The sequence below is a fragment of the Triticum urartu genome, chromosome 5 (assembly GCF_003073215.2).
Source record: "Triticum urartu cultivar G1812 chromosome 5, Tu2.1, whole genome shotgun sequence".
Classification (NCBI taxonomy): Eukaryota; Viridiplantae; Streptophyta; class Magnoliopsida; order Poales; family Poaceae; genus Triticum; species Triticum urartu.
The window spans coordinates 399,828,758-399,845,055 of NC_053026.1; positions in this window are offsets into that span (position 1 = coordinate 399,828,758).

The following is a 16,298-nucleotide window of genomic DNA, read 5'->3' on the forward strand; positions in this document are numbered from 1 at the left end:
GTAGTATATTTGATAACATATTCATATGGAACATTGGGATTTACCTTACACCGTTTCATACACATATAAGTGTATATACAAGAATATTCAAAATATGGTTTCAAATGAAAGAGTTCATGGTGTTTAGTCTGGTGTATTATATTACTATTGGAATGTGTATTTAAAGTTATACCACATATCCGTTGGTAAATACATGACTTTCAAGCATGAAGCCAAAAAAAAATCTGAATGTGCCAACTAATATGTAAAAAGATCATTGTTAGTAAGGCCAAAAGAGTATTATTATATTTCCCATAAGATTACGTCTATTGACGAAACAAGTGAAACGAGTTTGACATATTTCCCATAAGTTATATATAGGTAAAATATATATAATTACTATATACACATTGGAGTACACACTCCCATGAGTAGAATTTTCTATCTTTGTTTGGCATGTTGGAGTAAGATCCATATATTATTGAAAAAATGCCTACTTTTTCTGATGAAAGTTGAAGATTTGATTTTACTATAAATATTTAAACATATATCCAAATGACTAAAATGGTAAATTTCCTTATATTTCTGGTCATAAGTCTTTTCAGCTAGGAGTGTAATAGTGTCCATGAAAACCCCGCTTAAACTATATGATTACAATTGACTTAATTTGTGATTCCAAGATATTTTAGTAAAGATTGTAATATATATAGTCAACATAAAAGGCTTGTAAACATCTCATCATAGACCTTAACTAGATAATACCACACATGTTGCTGTGGATATTGGTTGCAATACATTTCGATTATATTTAGTTGTCTGGAACATGAGTATTTGGATTAAAAATATGAGAACTAAAACTAAATACATATGCTTATTATATTTGATTATTTATAGTTGTAAATTATTTATTGAATATAAGTAGCATAGTAAACTGGGAATGGTTGAGCATTGCATGTTGATGTGGGTCTTTTCCCATGCATTTTGCATGTTCAGGTGTCATGGTTGCCTGTTCTGATAAATAAGTTAGCGGGGATCACATATCTAGTTATGTAGGATTAGTATTGTGTACACATTTCCCATAAATCCATGGAGCACCTATTTCGATGGAAAATGTAAGTGTTTTAGGACATTGTCGTGGTCTTGCGATGATATTTTTTGTTGTCAATTTTGTGCGGACATATTATCGCATATAAAAATAGTAATACACACCATAACAATATGATTCTTGATAAATATTGTAATTTTGGTTTGATGTTTTTCTTGTGAGTAATTTTTCTCCTAGATTGTCAAAATTTTAGTTTCAGAAAATGCAAAAGGATTTGTCATATTTTATTGATTAATGAGAAAAAAAAGTAAAGGTATGTACATAGAAAGATGGTATGTGGCCAAACATGTGGAATTACTCTCGCATTAACAACTGAGGGAAGATACCTGGCAGTGACCCAAAAGGTGGCGCTGCACGTTTGACCGATGTTGGAGAAGATGATCGTAGGCATCCTTGAATTGAATCTGGACTCTGGAGACACTCGTACTTCGCTCATTTGAAATTTATTAAGAAACAAGCATAAGAATAGTGGATGTGGGCCTTGTGGCTTTCGTAGGGGTACCAACACGATTAACAACATCATACTACCGCTCATTAACCGAGGTGAGGTGATAACAAGGAGCGGGATCCAAGTCTTGTCGACCAATGTAAGACGTTTTTACAGTTAAAATGTAAGAAATTTCGGATCGGAGTTTACTATGTGCCTGCGTCCTATGTAGCACCAATGACATACACACGACATTTCCTTCAAGAAAACACATACTGCATCACCCCGCTACAGTACATACCCCCTACGAATTTACAAGACGATCATGATCAGCAGCAGCAGTAGCCTTTCTTGATCTGATGATTGATGGGGGTGACATGGAAGTACAGTAATAAGTACGTACCGCGAGGATCGCTCTCACTCTGACTCGATTTGCTTACGTCCATATGTCCGTGTCGCTGAGACACCGGGACACAGGGAAGCAAACCCGTATGCGTATGGGCTTTGGCCTACGCTAGCTACGCCCTGTTCAGCGCATTTCGTCGCCGCTAGCACAAGACTGATTTGAGAATCCTGTTTCTTTAATCGGTAATCCATGGCGGGGTGGAGAGATGCGGTACAGGATGCGACGATGAGAAAGCCAGGTCTCCCGCCGATCGGTCGTGGCGTGCAGAGGCGGAGAAGACCTGCGCGCGCGCGTCGCGTCGCGTCAGGGGCATCGCTGGCCATATAACAGCTGCGGCCTGCGGAGCAAACCGTAGCTAGAACAGCACGACGTGCGTAGGCCTGGCCGCCGGCATCGTATCCGTATGTGTGTTCGGGGCACGTCGATCCGTCCATCGGTAGATAATGCTACTTTTCTTGTGATAGGCTGTTGGGTGCATGGGCATATGATGAACGCAGGCTTCAATGCTTTAGGTTTTGTTTCTTAATTTGTAGCGTTTCGTAGCTTCCTCTCCGCAAAGCTGACTGTACCAGAACGAGGGTCTCCTTGATTTGCATGATTAAATATATATACTTCTCTTTTACCTCCTCTGCATCCTAAGACTACAAAATAATCATAGCAAAATTTCGATGGCCTCCTTTGCACTCTACTCTATTGTCTCATACTCTATGTTTTTTTTAAAAGACTTTCAATCTATTTATCAAACATCATGGTAGTATAAAGAACACAAAATGTATGAAAATTACATTAATGTCCATTGGCCTCCTTTGCACTCTATTCTATTGTCTCATACTCTATGTTTTTTTAAAAGACTTTCGATCTATTTATCAAACATCATGGTAGTATAAAGAACACAAAATGTATGAAAATTACATTAATGTCCATTGGCTACCTAGTGACGATTACAAGCACCAGAGCGAGTTGAAGGCGGGCCATCATCATCACTCCTTCCTCATTAAATCCAAACAAACCTTGTTGTAGTAGACAATTGAAAAGTCGTCATGCGAAAGCCTCAAAGGACCAACGCACCAGAACAACCCATCAGCAATAAAGAAAAGTTTAGATCAGAAGGATACAATATCTAGAAACACGAATGCAGACAAACAAAGACTGAACCCAAAAAAGATCCATCAAAGACAAGCACAGACCGAATCTCACAAGATCCACCAGAGAGGCAGAGACACACCTCCACACACCCTTCGACGATGCTAAACACACCACCAGGACGATGGCTACATAGGGAGAATCTCATTCCATCTTAAGGGAGCCGCCGCCAGCACCTCGCCTTAGTAGAATACAAACCCTAAACAAGCTTAAAAAAAACCTAAAAACGAAGCAGGAGGGCTCCTGCAGGCAAGGGCCGGAATCCACCACACCTCTGTAGCCCTATGGTCATGGTTGACAAGGCAGATCGCCGGCGGTGCCGGCAAGAGGAAGGGAAAACCTCGTTCTTGGAGGAGTCGTTCGTGGAGGAGGAAAGTTAGATATGATGTGTACATTACAGTAGGGCTCTAGAAAAGAGGAAACATCGCTGATAATTTGAATCTAGCAGCGTGCGAGCTGTGCGAATGCAACTAGTAAGGTGCATCATGCACGCATACCCAGTCAAAAACTTCTAGCAGTGTGCAAGAGAGGCTAAATTTCGTGTTTTGACCCTTTTCTGATAGTTGTTTCAGATCTGACCCTAGTTTGCAAAAATTTCAGGATCTGACCCTTTTCCTATCGCCAGGGTCCTTGGTGGTAGGAAACTTATCCACATCAGCAGCACGGACCCCTACTGCCAAACACTGTGGCGGTAGCCTATATAACCCTACTGCCAAGGTCTCCGGCGGTAGGCGCGAACACACACTGTGTCTGATACTTAGGGAAAATTTATGGTAGGGCTTGCAACCCTACCGTCAGGGTCCTTGGCGGTAGGCTGTTATCCCCTACCGCCAAGGACCCTACCGCTAGAAAAAGGGTTAGATCCTGAAATTTATGCAAATTAGGGTCAGATCTAGATCAACTTACAGAAAAAGGTTAAAACACGAAATTTAGCCTGTAAGAGAAGGGAATGACGCTAATAGTGCACAACCTTGCAACGAGCGGCCCAAACATTTTTTTTCGATAAAGGGTGCTTTTATTAACTCAAAATGTAGCATCGAGCGGATACAAAATATAAAAAGCGACACCCGGCCTCTGCATAGCTAAGATGCACACAGCCATCAAACAAACCGTCTGACAAAACAAATATAAAAACGACAAAGTGGCAACAGTAAAGCCATATGGGGCCGAAACTATGCCTATGTCGACGGAGAAGGTGGATCGATTCGGAGATTATGCTGCCACCCATGTTGGGTAAAAACCTCCCTAGCCACCCGCTCCAACCGCATACACACCGCCTTGAACAGCAATTGGTACTCCGTTCGGTGCAGAGTAGACCACATACGAAGCCAGTGCGTACAAGGGTAAATAACCTGCATAGGAGAAGAGATTTTGTCATTAAAAACACAATCATTTCTACATAGCCAAAGTGACCATAGTAAGCCAGACGCTCCCACCTGTATTAGCGTACTAAAAGTATTTGGTATTCCATCAAGCCAGTGACCATATATATTGGTAACACTTGTTGGTGGATACAAATTTGACGCTATTTGGATAACTGATCATGTAGAACACGCAAACTTGCATTGAAAAAAGAGATGTTTGATTGTCTCGTCATGAGTACAAAAACTACATTTCTTGCTTCCTTTCCAGTTGCGTCGAGCGAGGTTGTCTTTAGTTAGCACAACTCCTCTCCGAAGATACCACATGAAAATCTTAACTTTTAGTGGCATCTTCGATTTCCAGATTTGTTTATTATTGGCCACTGGAATCTCTGTGTGCGATAGTGCACGATACATAGAGTCAACTGTGAAGGACCCAGATGTAGTAAGATTCCAGCGAAAGACATCCCGGCCTTGTGTCAAGTTAATCGACGAGCGGCCCAAACATGGACCCTGCTATTGTTATTATGTGTAAATATATGTCTCATTTAGTTAAATTTAAAAAATCATTTACAATAAGTAGTTATGTTTAAATTTACGATTACTTTAATGAATAATACATGTATATGAAAAAATAGGAAAAGAAAAACCCCCCATAACACAGTAATATTCAAACCCTAAAATCTTTAAAACTGACAAGCAGCGTTTAATACTAAGCTGAGCACTGCTAGTAGAACACTAGCGGCGTTCTGTCGAGGACGAAAGCTGCAAACGACTTTTAAAAATTATACTCCCTCTCGAATAGCAATGCAACTATAATAAATTTCATAATTAGATAGGTAAATTTAAAATGGTGCATAGTACATCTATACAAACATGTTTTTGGACGCTTCCGCCCCTTTCGAAACTATCATTAAAAGATGGTGTGTTTTAAATATCCCATAAAAAATTAGTTATGTTTCAATTATTATGTTCATAAACACTTAATTACACACTAAAACTTTTTGTTCATACAAATTGGAAGGCAAAAGATCAACAGTTCTGCATAAAATCTTTAAAACGAATAAATCTTACGAGGGCGTGTACGTTGGTAGAACACACTGCTAGTATTCAATCTAGCAGTGTGTGTCTCAAGAAATGCTGCCAAGGTAATTATTGTATTAAGGGCCCGTTCGGACTCTCTCCTCTCCGCAACTCTGCTCCGGAGCGGAGCGACATGCAGCTATAATCTGGGGAGTGGCTAGAACGGCGCTCCATGCGCTTTGCTCCGCAGTGGGGGAGTGGAGGGTTGCCGAACAGGGTCTAAGTTATCTTCAAATTTTAGAGCAACCCCAAATAAATTCATAATTGCATATATAAATGTAAAATGGTGCATAATGCATGCGTACAATTTTTTGTAGTCAAACAAAATGGTGCAACACCATCTCTCTCTTGCTCTCTTAAACCGAAAGCTTGGGCCACTTTCCAAATTTACTTTGAATCTCGATCCCATGGATATCCCTTTGGTTTGTAGGAAACGGGTATCATAACTTATGATAACACTTTGAAATTATAACCACAGCTTCAAGTGGTCATCAATAACGCCATACCAAGTTTCATTTTTTTCAAACCGTGTTTACATTTTTTTAAAATACAAAAATATTTACAAAAAAATGTCATGCTTGAATTATCCCATAAAAATTTATGAATTTGTTAATTATTTTGATGATGAACAACTAAACATACACTAAGCATTTAGTATAAAATCGGAAGACAAAACACCCAGAGTTTTGTGCTTAAAATCGTAAAATGTATAAACCCTACCAGCATCATTTGCAGCCGTGTGTTGTGTACACGCGGATAGTGAGGTATCTAGCAGTGTGCCAGTGAGAACAAACACTGGTAGTTTCTCTTACCAGCAGCGTGTACAGTTGGTGAAACACTGCTAACTATAGTATTTTATATATCTCGCTTTGTACTTCTTCTTTCACCGTGGATAAGTATCCTTTGCAACTAATTAGCCACTCCCCCAAGATAGAGAATTTTGAGGTCGCTCGGTCGCTTCCAGGGGGTGGCTCGGGCAAACCTAGCCGCCCCCCCCCCCGAACCAACCCCCCCCCCCCCCCTCCCGCTGCTGCCGGAGGAGCCAAGCAAGCAAATCTCACATAACGTACTTGATGTCGCTTGAACTACGTCGGTATTTCCTTAAAAAGGAAGGGATGATGTAGCACAGCTACGGTAGGTGTTTTCCTCAGTTATGAAACCAATGTATCAATCCAGTAGGAGAATCAAGCAACACTATGTAAATGGCACCTGCACACAAAAAACAAATACTTGCAACCCGACGCTTATAAGGGGTTGTCAATCCCTTTTTCGGGTAACGGCGCCAGAGATTGTCAAGTTGACGCGATAAACATTGTGTAGATTGGATAAATAGATCTCGATAAAACGCGAAATAAAAGAAGTAACAAAAAATGAAGCAAGGAATTTTTGGGTTTTCAGAATAATAGATCTGAAAATAAAAGTGGCAAATAATAGATCGGAAAGCAAATATGATATAGAATAGACCCGGGGCCCGTAGATTTCAATAATGGCTTCTCTCGAGAAAATAGCACACGGTGGGTAAACAAATTACTATTGGGCAATTGATAGAAAATCGAATAATTATAACGATATCCAAGGCAATGATCAATATGTAGGCATCACGTTCAAGATTAGTAGACCAACTCCTACCTGCATCTACTACTATTACTCTGCACATCGACCGTTATCCAGCATGCATCTAGTGTATTAAGTTCGTGGATAAACAGAGTAATGCAATAAGAACGATGACATGATGTAGACGATATCTATTCATGTAGGAATAGCCCCCATCTTGTTATCCTTAAAAGCAACGATACATGCGTGTCTTGTTGCCCCTTCTGTCACTGGGAAGAACACCGCACGATCGAACCCATCAGAAAGCACCTCTTCCCATGGCAAGAAAAATCGATCTAGTTGACCTAACTAAACCAAAGATTCTAAGAAGAAATACGAGGCTATAAATAATCATGCATATAAGAGATCAAAAGAAGACTCGGATAATATTCATGGATATAATTCTGATCATAAACTCAATGTTCATCGGAACCCAACAAAAACACCGCAAAAAGAGTTACATCAAATAGATCTCCAAGAGACCATTGTATTGAGAATCAAAAGAAAGAGAGAAGTCATCTAGCTACTGACTACATGTAACGCCCCAAGATCGGAGCTTCAGTTGCCTTCCAGGGTTTCCGGGTTTCTTCGTGTGATTTGTTTGGTTCATCGCTTTCATCTTTGCATCATGTGCATTGCATCATGTCATCATGCCATCATGTCATTTTTTTTCTTAACTCAACTAAATAAATTGCATGGATCTTTGATCCATTTAAATCGAGGGAATTCACATGATGATTCTCTTTATAACATATCCTCCCAATATTAGGGAGCTAAATAAAAATATTCCATTCATATGGAATTACCTTGACACACTTGCAAAATACTTCCACATGCATAATCTCCTTCTCCTTTCCTTCTATTTCATGTCTGTTGCTAGTTCCATTTTCCCCTTCTCTATTAATGTCCTTTCTTTTCCTATAAATTCTAGACCGTGCCAGGACCACCTCCTTCAATTTTTCAGATCCTTTGGATTTGTTTTGGTTGGATTAAAAAATGGCTCAAGTTTGAATCTAATTCAAACTTGAATTATTTTTCTATCTCTAAAATATTGCCAAACCATTTTATCATATTTGTGCAAAGTTCCGGCACTCCAAGAATATTTTAATTTCTGAAATATTCTTTCCCTAACCCTCTCTTTTTTTTTCTTCTCTCTATTTGTTTTCTGTCAAAGCAAATTAGAGAGGAAGGAGATAGAGGAGTTCAGCTTAGGCCAGCCACAGCCCAGTTGCGCCTCTCCTTCCGCGTCGGCCCACCTAGGCCAACTCCAGCCGCCGGCCTCCCTAGGTCAAACTCCACCGCTGGCCCAAGGCCCAGCCGGGCTCTCAAACCCTAGCGCCCCCTCACCCGATCCCCTGGCCTCCCCCTCGTTCTCTCGATCCCTCTCGTCCTCCCACGCCGCTGCCACACGCACGCCCTCATGCATCGAGCTAGGAGGCGCTCGATCCCCTTCTCTCCCTCGCAGCCTTGCTCTCACCCTCATCCTCTCCCCTGCACCGCTTCGCCAGGGAGAGCAACTCCCCAGCACGCGCGCCCCTCTCTTCCATTCGCCCCTCTCCCTAGACCCCCCTCCTGCTTCCCTCCGTCACACCGTCCCTCAAGCTCCTACAAGCCGCGACCTCCGCTACCCCGCGAGCACTTCCTCTGCGCCAGCTCTCCTCTGCCTCCTCGCTACCTTGTCGAGGGAGCACTGGCCTTGCTTCCTTGGCTGCCCTACCGATGCTCCTTCGGCCACTCTTGACCCCGCCGAAGATGTCCCACCAGGACCCCGCGAGGTCCAGCAAGTTCGGCGCCTTCCCAAGCCCAGCGGCCGTCTTTCTCCTTCCTCTACGCCGCCTCCAACGTCTGTGGTGCCCTACATCTCGACCCGAGCAGCGCTGCCTCGTTGCCTTGCTCCTGTGATGCCCTCGCCACCGTTTCCTTGATTCATGCCAAGCCCGACACAGGCCATTTCTTCCAGCCGCCACTCATCCTTGGCGACATGGCCTCTGCCTCCTTTAGACGACCCGTTGCTGCCGTGCACAAATTTTGCCGTGCCCTGTTGTGTGTGCTCTCTGCAGCCTGGCACCGTTGACGTCAAGACCGTGGTCGCCAAGCTCCTCTTCCAGAGTCATCAAAGTGCATGAGGACCTCGATGTATGACTACATGATGACGCGCCAAGTTCCCCTCCGACCGTGTACAACTGCTCACGCGGAAGACCATGTGTACCACTACTCCCGAAGACCTTGGATGCACCAAGTTCCACTACCACCGACTTATATGACTACCGTCGCAAGAACCGAGACCGGCAAGTCCGAAGACCCAAGTACCATGACGCCAAGTACCCCTTCGGATCGCCAAGGTGGATCTCGAACGTTGACGAGGTTCCGATAAGACCGTCGACGTGTACAGCCACAATGTGAACGGGTGCCCGACGACCCCGAAGACCTATGTTACACCAAGTACCACGACGACCTACGACATGTACCCCTACATCGCACTGAAACGCCGAGTTTCTCGCCGTGCCCCTGAACATCTACGGAAATTTGTGAGACAAAGAACATGAACGACTACCGTCGCCACGAGAATGACTACTTTCCACAACGAACCGTGAACAACTACTTCCTCTACCATCGCCGAGTACCACTACTTCCCACGACGATCGTGAACAACTACACTGCTTGACCTGAACCACTCCGATAACGCACGCTTCGAAGGTATAACCCCGAGACGACCGCCCGTGAACGAATGCATGTGTGATGTATGAGATGCTCGTGTTTGCGCCATGTCCAATTTGTCACTCGTTTCTTTGTCGCCAACTCGTGGGACACCCGGTATCCGGGAGTGCCCCACCATCTTTTGCACGCATCCGCACACTTCTCCTTTGCATCGGTATCTCAATCGAGTTACCAGAACCGAAACGCTGCCGTGGCACCATTTCGTTATCTTTGTCGTGGCACCCCTTTTCATTTCCGCCACGATTACAAATGCTTCTTAATATGTTCTTATCAACATTTTCATAGAAAATTGCATAAAACTTGCTCATGTCATGTGCATCATGATAATAACATTTAAATGTTTAAAATTGTTGTTGTACCAAGTTGATAAATGCATATGGGAATTTACCGGGTTTGTTGTTTATTATATCCAGCCCCATTTAAATTGTTTAGGTGGTTTAGTCTTGTTATGTTTCACCTCTTGCCATGTTAACCAACATTTAATATTGTTGAGTACCTAAACAAGAGAGAACTAAATAAGTCATGTGGTGTTCCGTCAATATGCAACTAGTTGCATATTGAGCTCCACTTAATTTGTAGTTTTTTTTTGTGCATTTTGCCATGCCATGTTTCTTTAAACCGGACATGCATCATACTTGATTGTGCATCATGCCATGATTATGTGGTGGTTGTTTACTATGTTGTTTGCTTCTTTCCGGTGTTGCTTCTTCGGGTTAGATCCGGTAATGTTGCGTTTGTGAGGATACGTTGGCTACGTCCGTTTGTCTTCTTCATGGACTCGTTCTTCTTCCTTGCGGGATTTCAGGCAAGATGACCATACCCTCGAAATCACTTCTATCTTTGCTTGCTAGTTGCTCGCTCTTTTGCTCTGCCTATGCTACGATACCTACCACTTGCTTATCATGCCTCCCATATTGTTAAGCCAAGCCTCTAACCCACCTTGTCCTAGCAAACCATTGTTTGGCTATGTTACTGCTTTGCTCAGCCCCTCTTATAGCGTTGTTAGTTGCAAGTGAAGATTGGAGCTTGTTCCATGTTGGAACAAGGATATTTTGTTGGGATATCACAATATCTCTTATTTAATTAATGCATCTATATACTTGGTAAAGGGTGGAAGGCTCGGCCTTATGCCTGGTGTTTTGTTCCACTCTTGCCGCCCTAGTTTCCGTCATATCGGTGTTATGTTCCTGGATTTTGCGTTCCTTATGCGGTTGGGTTATAATGGGAACCCCTTGACAGTTCGCCTTGAATAGAACTCCTCCAGCAAGGCCCAACATTGGTTTTACCATTTGCCACCTAGCCTTTTTCTTTCCCTTGAGTCGGCCGGCTCAAGGGTCATCTTTATTTTAAACCCCCCCCCCCCCCCGGGCCAATGCTCCTCTGAGTATTGGTCCAAACTGAGCGATGTCCGGAGCTACCAGGGGCAACTCTAGGCTGGCCCACCCGACGTCCGGCTCATCCGGTGTGCCCTGAGAACGAGATATGTGCAGCTCCTATCAGGATTTGTCGGCACATCTGGGTGGCTTTGCTGGTCTTGTTTTACCATTGTCGAAATGTCTTGTAACCGGGATTCCGAGCCTGATCGGGTCTTCCCGCTAGAAGGAATATCCTTCGTTGATCGTGAGAGCTTGTGATGGGCTAAGTTGGGACACCTCTACAGGGATTTGAACTTTCGAAAGCCATTCCCGCGGTTATGGGCAGATGGGAATTTGTTAATGTCCAGTTGTAGAAAACCTGAAATTTATCTTAATTAAAATTCAACCGCGTGTGTAACCGTGATGGTCTCTTCTCGGCGGAGTCCGGAAAGTGAACACGGTGTTGGAGTAATGCTTGACGTAGGTTGTTCTAGGATCACTTCTTGATCATAGATTCTCAAACGTGCTTTGCCTTCTCTTCTCGCTCTCATTTGCGTATGTTAGACACCATATATGCTAGTCGCTTGCTGCAGCTCCACCTCATACATGTTACCCTTCCTATAAGCTTAAATAGTCTTGATCGCGAGGGTGTGAGATTGCTGAGTCCCCGTGACTCACAGATACTTCCAAAACCAGTTTGCAGGTGCCGATGATACCGTGCAGGTGACGCCACTGAGCTTAGGAGGAGCTCGATGAAGATCTTGTCCTTTGTGTTGTTTCGTTCTAGTTGATCAGTAGTGGAGCCCAGTCGGGTCGATCAGGGATCTGTGTAGCATTTGGGGTAGTCTTCTTTTATTTTGGCTCCGTAGTCGGGCCTTGATTGTATTTGGATGATGTAATGCTTTATTCATGTAATTGTGTGAAGTGGCGATTGTAAGCCAACTATGTATCTTTTTCCCTTATGTATTACATGGGTTGTGTGAAGATTACCTCACTTGCGACATTGCTTTCAATGCGGTTATGCCTCTAAGTCGTGCTTCGACACGTGGGAGATATAGCCGCATCGAGGGTGTTACACTACGGACCCATAGGAATACGATGAACTACTCACGCATCATCGGAGAGGCACCAATGAGGATGATGAACCCCTCCGTGAAGGAGTCTATATTGGATCTCGTGGTTCTGGAACTTGCGGCGGTTGGAATTGTGTTTCTCGACTCCCCTAGGGTTTCTGGAATATTTGACAATTTATAGGGCGAAGAGGCGGTGTGGGAGGTCACCGAGGAGGGCGCAACCCCCTTGGGCGTGCCTGGGCCTCCTGGCACGCCCTGGTGGGTAGTGCCCACCTCGGGCCTCCACTTCGGTACATCTTTGGCCCACTGGGTGTCTTCTGGTCCAAAAAAATTCTCCAAAAAGTTTCGCTGTGTTTGAATTCGGTTTGGTACTGATATTCTACGAAGTAAAAAACAAGCAAAAAACAGCAACTGGCACTGGGTACTGCGCCAATAGGTTAGTCCCCAAAAAAGATATAAAGTTGCTATAGAATGATTGTAAAACATCCAAGAATGATGATATAACAGCATGGAACAAGCAAAAATTATAGATACGTTGGAGACGTATCAGCATCCCCAAGCTTAATTCCTACTCGTCCTTGAGTTGGTAAATGATAAAAACAGAATTTTTGATGTGGAATTATGCCTAACATGTTCATCACTTATTCTTTTTTTGTAGCATGGACATTTGGACTTTTATATGGTTCAAAGCAATAGTCTAGTATTGACCTGAATATTTCAATACTCAAGCATATCAACAAGCAACCATGTCTTTCAAAATATCAACACTAAAGAAAGTTATCCCTAGCCCATCATGCTCAATCATTGATCCATTCATGAAACACACTCACGTATTAGCTACATACAATGCTCAAGTACGATCATAGTGCCCCTTAGTAGGTACTTTTATAAGATAAGATGGAGACTCGAATTAAAAATAAATATTGCATAAAGTAAATAGATAGGCCCTTCACATAGGGAAGTAGGGATTTGCAGAGGTCCCAGAGCTCGAAGGTAAATTGAGAGATAAAAAAATTGAGAGGCATATTTTTCCCGTCAACGAAAATGACCGAGTAATTCCCAACACTTTCCATTTTAGATATATATCATAGGCAGTACCCACACAGAAAATAAAGTTTATTCCTTATTCCACCATTCTTTCACATTCCACAGCTAGCCGTATCCACGGGTACCATCCATACCAACACTTTCCAAAGAATATATTATTTGACAACATAAAGTAAATTTCTTTTTCATTACGGGACTAGGCATCCGTATTACTGTTGGGGAACGTAGTATTTCAAAATATTGCCTACGATCACGCAAGATCTATATAGGAGAAGCATAGCAACGAGCAGGGAGAGTGTGTCCACGTACCCTCGTAGACCGAAAGCGGAAGCGTTTAAGTAACACGGTTGATGTAGTCGAACGTCTTCGCGATCCAACCGATCAAGTACCAACCGCACGGCACCTCCGCGATCTGCACACGTTCAGCTCGGTGACGTCCCTCGAACTCTAGATGCAGCTGAGGTTGAGGGAGAGTTTCGCCAGCACAACGGCATTGTGATGTTGATGATGAAGCTACCGACGGAGGGCTTCGCCTAAGCACTATGACAATATGACCGAGGTGTGTTTCTATGGAGGGGGGCACTGCACACAGCTAAAACAATTGTAAACTTGTGTGTTCTAAGGTGCCCCCCTACCCCCGTATATAAAGGAGCAAGGGGGAGGCCGCTAGCCCTATAGGGCGTGCCCAAGGGGGGCAATCCTACTCCCCGTAGGAGTTGGACCCCCCCGCCTTTCCTATTTCTACTAGGAGAAGAAGGAAAGAGAGGGGAATGAGAAGGAAGGAGGGGGCGCCGCCCCACCCCCTAGTCCAATTAGGACTAGGCCCATGGGGGGGTGCAGCCAGCCCTTGGCTGCTCCCTCTCTCTCTCTCCTAAGGCCCAATAAGGCACATAACTTCCCCGGTGGTTCCGATAACCGTTCCGGCACTCCGATAAATTCCCGATACATCTCGGAACCATTCCGGTGTCCGAATATAGTCATCCAATATATCAATCTTTATGTCGCAACCATTTTGAGACTCCTCGTCATGTCTGTGATCTCATCCGAAACTCTGAACCACCTTCGGTACATCAAAACACATAAACTCATAATACCGATCCTCATCGAACGTTAAGCGTGCGGACCCTACGGGTTCGAGAACTATGTAGACATGACCGAGACTCATCTCCGATCAATAACCAATAGCGGAACCTGGATGCTCATATTGGTTCCTACATTCTACGAATATCTTTATCAGTCAAACCGCATAACAACATATGTTGTTCCCTTTGTCATCGGTATGTTACTTGCCCGAGATTCGATCGTCGGTATCATCATACCTAGTTCAATCTTGTTACCGGAAAGTCTCTTTAATAACTCGTTCCGTAATGCAACATCCTGCAACTAACTCATTAGTCACATTGCTTGCAAGGCTTATAGTGATGTGCATTACCGAGAGGGCCCACAGATACCTCTCCGACAATCGAAGTGACAAATCCTAATCTCGATCTATGCCAAATCAACAAACACCATTGGGGACACCTGTAGAGCATCTTTATAATCACCCAGTTACGTTGTGATGTTTGATAGCACACAAAGTGTTCCTCTGGTATTCGGGAGTTACATAATCTCATAGTCATAGGAACATGTATAAGTTATGAAGAAAGCAATAGCAATAAACTAAACGATCATAGTGCTAAGCTAAAGGATGGGTCATATCAATCACATCATTCTCTAATGATGTGATCCGATTTATCAAATGAAAACTCATGTCTATGGTTAGGAAACTTAACCATCTTTGATTAACGAGCTAGTCAAGTAGAGGCATACTAGTGACACTCTGTTTGTCTATGTATTCACACATGTACTAAGTTTCTGGTTAATACAATTCTAGCATGAATAATAAAAATTCATCATTATAAGGAAATATAAATATGAACTTTATTATTGCCTCTAGGGCATATTTCCTTCAGTCTCCCACTTGCACTAGAGTCAATAATCTGGATTACATTGTAATGATTCTAACACCCATGGAGTCTTGGTGCTGATCATGTTTTGCTCATGAGAGAGGCTTAGTCAATGGGTCTGCAACATTCAGATTTGTATGTATTTTGGAAATATCTATGTCTCCCTCCTTGACTTGATCGCGGATGGAATTGAAGCGTCTCTTGATGCTCTTGTGAAATCTGGATTCATTTGCCAAGGCAATTGCACCAGTATTGTCAGAAAAGATTTTCATTGGACCCGATGCACTAGGTATGACACCTAGATCGGATATGAACTCCTTCATCCCGACTCCTTCATTTGCTGCTTCCGAAGAAGATATGTACTTCGCTTCGCACGTAGATCCCACCACGATGCTTTGCTTAGAACTGCATCAACTGACAGCTCCACCATTCAATAAAAATAGGTATCCGGTTTGTGACTTAGAGTCATTCGTATCAGTGTCAAATCTTGCATCGACGTAACCGTTTATGATGTGCTCTTTGTCACCTCCATAAACAAGAAACACATCCTTAGTCCTTTTCAGGTATTTCAGGATGTTCTTGACCGCTGTCAAGTGATCCACTCCTGCATTACTTTGGTACCTCCCTACTAAACTAATAGCAAGGCACACATCAGGTCTGGTACACAGCATTGCATACATGATAGAACCTATGGCTGAAGCATAGGGAATGACTTTTATTTTCTCTCTATCTTCTGAAGTGGGGGAGTGGAGGGTTGCCGAACAGGGTCTAAGTTATCTTGAAATTTTAGAGCAACCCCAAATAAATTCATAATTGCATATATAAATGTAAAATGGTGCATAATGCATGCGTACAACTTATTGTAGTCAAACAAAATGGTGCTACATCATCTCTCTCTAGCTCTCTTAAACCGAAAGCTTGGGCCACTTTCCAAATTTACTTTGAATCTCGATCCCATGGATATCCCTTTGGTTTGTAGGAAACGGGTATCATAACTTATGATAACACTTTGAAATTATAACCACAGCTTCAAGTGGTCATCAATAACGCCATACCAAGTTT